This window comes from Austrofundulus limnaeus, unplaced genomic scaffold, assembly GCF_001266775.1.
Source record: "Austrofundulus limnaeus strain Quisiro unplaced genomic scaffold, Austrofundulus_limnaeus-1.0 Scaffold457, whole genome shotgun sequence".
Classification (NCBI taxonomy): Eukaryota; Metazoa; Chordata; class Actinopteri; order Cyprinodontiformes; family Rivulidae; genus Austrofundulus; species Austrofundulus limnaeus.
In genome coordinates, this window is record NW_013952859.1 from 28,573 (window position 1) to 33,906 (window position 5,334).

At 40.9% G+C, this 5,334-nt stretch overlaps 1 protein-coding gene across 1 annotated transcript in view; it reads left to right on the top strand.

The window, feature by feature from the left end:
• Window positions 1-5,334, top strand: part of LOC106529636 (ras-associated and pleckstrin homology domains-containing protein 1) — a gene marked incomplete at its 3' end in the record, with an annotated part of 65,283 nt that overhangs the window by 21,683 nt on the left and 38,266 nt on the right. The window contains 1 exon segment of the mRNA XM_014025115.1: window positions 1,781-1,864.

The following is a 5,334-nucleotide window of genomic DNA, read 5'->3' on the forward strand; positions in this document are numbered from 1 at the left end:
TATATATATATGGTGATAGCGTCGGGGCTAAAGCTAACAGGCTAAGCTGAGCTTCTTCTTCCATGAAGCAGCTCTGTTGTTGTCCATCCATATTTTCAGTTACAGACTGAGTCATTTCTACCTTCTCCTCTCTGTTAACACTCTCTGGTTTCATTTAAGAGTCGATCATCAGATATTGTCCAAGATTAACTTTCAGGGTGGATATAGCTCGCTAGCAGCATCGCACCGAGGACCTATCCACGTCATCATTTACCCAGAATTTATTTATTTATTACTAAACCTTATTTAATCGACATTATATACTTTTACGCTCTGCTTCATTCATATAGCCCACTAGCAAATTAACATTAGCTTACTCTCGGATGTCATGTGGATTGTGTACTGTCTTAAGCTTCATACTGCTTTAGAACTTCCCATGCTCTTCTGTACTTCTCCATAGTGTTTTGCCTCGCTGCTTGCAGCCTTTTCCTTGTCAATTCTTTTTGGAGTCTGGCAGAAGCCACCGTGTCATCCTTGTGATTGGGGTCTTCTTCTTCTACTACATTTAATGGTGGCTGGGAAATGGCTTAATGGTGCACCAAAACCTGGTCCTTTTGGAATGATATTTTTGGGATGGAGTTAGGTTTAGCACTATGCTGTGAATTGAGTTTAAGTTAAGGTTAGTTATGTACTGGTTAGGTTTAGGGTAAAGGTTAGGTTATCCTACAGAAATGAAAAGAAGTCAATACACAGTCAAAAAAAAGGTTAGAAATACAAACTTGTGTGTGTCTGCAGTGTTGGCAAATAACCTTATGAACAACTGCATGGGTTTTATTGGAACTCTGAGTAACCGCTGTTGGCCGTCTGTAAGGTCCAAGTTTCTAGGAGTGGCTCAAAGGACACATAACATATGGAGTCCAGAAAAGTTGGGAGCCTCAGCCAAAACAAACAAGAGAGAGAAACCTCGAACCCGCCAAGCAGTTGATCGTCAAAATTTGGGCTGGTCCCCTTGACCTATAATTCTCAAACTAAACCCAAGAAACAAAGCCTGAAAAATGAACTGCTGCTAACTCCCAACACAACTAACGTTTAAAGACAATGAACAAATGGGATATGGCACAATTTTGGCATCTATAATAGGGAGCGAATGTGGAGATGAGTGGCACCATCTTGTTCCTTTTAAAGAATTGTCAGCCAATCAGGTCTGCAGATATAGATAGAGCTCACATTTGGTGTGGTAGCAGCAGAGAGTCACCCCAACACATACCTTGAGGGCTAACTGACTCTGCAAAATCTTTGATCACAACCTTGGCATTAACCGAACCTCTCAGAAAATAATTATTGGCTCTACAACAGATTTAACTTTTGGTGTCACCACAATCAAAGGTGGTTAGCAATCTTAGTGAACAAAAAGAAATGGCTGCACCTCAGTTTTACAGATATTGAGCTTTAACTAAAGTCTATTATATAAGTGACTTTAGTTATTGCAGATGAATGGTCCTTCTCTCAATATGATGAGAGTTTATAATGGAGTCTTCGGACGGAGCTTGATTGCTTTGAGCGCCGCAGCAAGCGTCATTTTGTCTGCGCTCAGCTTAGTCCCTCACTCGAGCACCCTTCAGAGTTAATCCTCTGCATTCTTGTGACAGTATAATCTCTCTGTGCTGCTCCGGCAGCCGAGTCTCAGTTCTTCTGCAGTGCAGGTAGAGCAAACCCATTCCATGATGTTAGAGTAATGGATAAGGCACAGTTGCTGGACTCTTAACGTATTGCTAATGTTTGTTTCTTTCCTCTGTTGTAGGGGATAAGATCCTGGCCGCAGAGTGAAGTGGTGGTTTTGTCTGACCTTTAACCTCAGCAGGAAGAAGGAGAAGCCACTTCAGAAGTAAGAGTTCCTGTAAACTGTAGTGAGTAAATGTTGTGTTTTTTGGTAATAAAAGGAGGAATAATTGAGCCTAGTGCCAGTAAACTCTGCAAAATTCCCTCTTCTTTCCGCAAAAATGTCATTAATTCCACAGCAGCACTCTTTAACGTGGTCTTAAACACCGGTTTTATTGCTATCACTCTGACGTGCACACGCTTGAATTGTCACCGTTTTAAAGAAGGTGGTAGTTTTGAATTGAATTTTTGTTGTGAGTTAAAAAGTTGAGCCCAGTGTTGGAAGCATTTTATTCTCCAAAAAGCCTTGATTTGAGAAGGCCTCGTAAATCTCAACCAAATGAAAGAGAAGCCAAGTCTCTAAGGGAGAGTCTTTCTCCCCAAAGGACATAAATCCTAATTTAAGTGGAACCATGTGAGGGTGAATCGTAACTGTTTCTTATTTTTTAATGAGCAATCTTCTTAAAGTCTTGTATTTATACAATTTGAATATCTGAGTTGTGTTTTGTTGGCTGAGTTTAAAAGTTCATTTTTTTGTTTACAAAATTCTGAATCTCCTTTTCCAGAATGTTTTTTTTTATTTGATAGAATTTGTGTAAATCTCTGACTTGACTGCAGCCTTTCCAGTATTTTTTTAAAGCACATCTTACTTCAGAGAAGCTAAAAGAAAAAAATGGCAGCTTTGTTAAAAAGTCTAAAATGCACAATTGACACACAATACCCCTTGTTTAATGAAAGAAAACCCACTATGGTCACAGAAATAACTAGAGTCAGACAAAAATAATAATGAAATAAATGAAAATGAATAAATGAGTCAGACATTTTTTTCAGCCATGCTTCAACAGAATTTATTTAAGAATAAAACTCATGAAACAGGCCTGGACAGAAGTGATGGTACCCCTGAAAATAATGTGACCAAAGGAACATGTTAAATCAAGGTGTGTCCACAGGTGTCTACAGTCTTATCAATCAGTGGGCCTGTATACAGGGCTACAGATACTTACTGTTTGGTGACATGGTGTGGATCACACTCAACATGGACCAGAGGAAGCAAAGGAAAGAGTTGTCTCAGAAGATTAGAAAAAAAAATAGACAAGCATGAAATGGTAAATAGCTTGAACTTATATAGCACCTTTTCAAATCCACAAGTTGCTTTACACTTCAGGAATTCACCCATTCATACACACATTCACACACTGATGATGGTAAGCTACATTGTAGCCACAGCTGCCCTGGGGCACACTGACAGAGCATAGTGGCTGCCATGCACTGATGCCACTGGACCCTCTGACCACCAGCAGTAGGCAAGCAGTTTAAGTGTCTTGCCCAAGGACACAACGACTGAGACAGCTAGAACAGCGGATCGAACCGGTGACCTACCGGTTCCAGGACGACTCCCCTAACCACTCCACCACAGCTGCACTTTATGTTAAAGGTAAAGATTATAAGACCATTTCCCAGCAGCTTGATGTTCCTGTGCACATATTATTTAGAAATTTAAGATCTATGAGACTGTAGCCAACCTCCCAGGACATGGCTGCAGGAGGAAAATTGATGACAAATCAAAGAGACGCATAATACGAATGGTAACAAAAGAGCCCAGAAAAACTTCTAAAGAGATTAAAGGTGAACTTCAAGCTCAAGTATCATCAGTGTCAGATCTGACCATCCATCGTTGTTCGAGGCAAAGTTTATTTGATGGGAGACGAACAAGGAGGAAACCGAATCATAAAAAAGCCAAACTGGAATTGTTCTAAATTTTCTGAAGCTGCTGTGCTGCATCTGGGACAGGGTGTCTTGAAACTGTGCAGGCTACAATGAAATCTCAAGACTATCATGGATTCTAGAGAGAAATGTGCTGCCCAGTGCCAGAAAGCTTGGTTTTAGTCGCAGGTCTTGCAACAGTATAATGACCCAAAACACAGCTAAAAACATCCAAGAATGGCTGAGAGGAAAACATTAGACTATTCTGAAGTGGTCTTCTATGATTCTGACCTAAATCCTATTGAGCATCTTCAAACCTGAGACAAGTGGAGCAGTCTGCTCATGAGGAGTGGACCAGAATACCTGCTGAGAGGTGTAGAAGTCTCATTAACAGCTACAGGAAGCATTCAATAGCAATAATTACCTCAAAAGATTGTGCAACAAAATATTAAGTTAATGGTACCATCATTTCTGTCCAGGCCCGTTTCATGAGTTTTATTTATTTATTCTGTTGAAGCGTGGTTGAAAAGCAATGTCTGACTTTGATTTGTTCATTTTATATAATTTTTATTTATTATTACTTTTGTCAGATTCTAGTTATTTCTGTGACCATTTTGGGTTTTTCTTTCATTAAAACGAGGGGTACCAACAATTTTGTCCATGTGTGTAGATCTTTTGGGACAGAAATATGTAGAAAAGACACTAATTTCTAACACTGATTTCCTTCTCTATTGACTCTGTTTCAATTTGTGTCAAAAGTGGAGACTTCAAACTTTAAACCAGTTCTTAAATTTTGTTGTTAGGCAAAGTAAAAAAGGAGTTATGATAAATAGAATATTCCACATTTTATTTTCTTAAAATGAGTCTGATTTGATGTGCGTTGGGTTGTGAGCAGGAAACACATTCCTGTGGAAAAAAAACACCTCAATCCACTGTCAGTTTCCAAAAATTAAAAAAGCCTCCGTTCTTTTTCCTGACTGGGGCCCAAAGTTATTTGTTAAGCAGCAAGAAATCTACAGGACAAAGAAAAAAGAAAAAGAAAAAAAGAGCGAGCAGCACTTGGATGTCTGACTCAGTAGTGGGAGTGCTGCTCCAAAACTACACTTAAATGGGCCAGCAGAACCAAGGATCCGTTCTGAGCTCTGGAAAACAGTAAGGTGTTTAAGGAGTCCAGGTTTAGGCCCACTTTCCTCTCAGACTTAAAGAAAAAAAAAATCGGTTCCTTTTCAGTCATTTCGCTCAGTACAACACACAGTTGCATATGGGACACGCGCCCTCGCGCACCTGGCTGAAGCCACCTCTAATCACGTCTTTAGACCGGTGATGTGGTGACGTTGAACGTTGGGTGACAGGCTCCGCCTTCACACTATAAGTTCGGAGTCACCAGCGTCATTACTCAGTTCTATCGCCCTTCACCTCGCGATAGTCACCTCTAAACCTGAGCTCACATAGCTGCTGCTAGTTAGCTCAGCTTCTAAGGTTCTTAGGCTAGCTTTACTGGTGCTAACCGCATTACCTGCTGGTTCGTGTGTCTGCCGCTTGACGCTACTTAAGTGACCTTTATTTTCTGCTGAAAATCTGTTTTGTGGTTCACGATGAGCACAAAACCACCTTTGAAGAAGCCGAAGTCTTCTGTTCGCCCCTGTCCTCAGGGGTGCGGCTTTAAGCTTCATGAGAAGGACCAGCATGAGGCCTGCCCGGCCTGCCTAGGAATCATTCATGCTCGACGGGCGCTTGTGGAGCCCGAGTCCTGCCGGGCCTGTGCCGGACTTT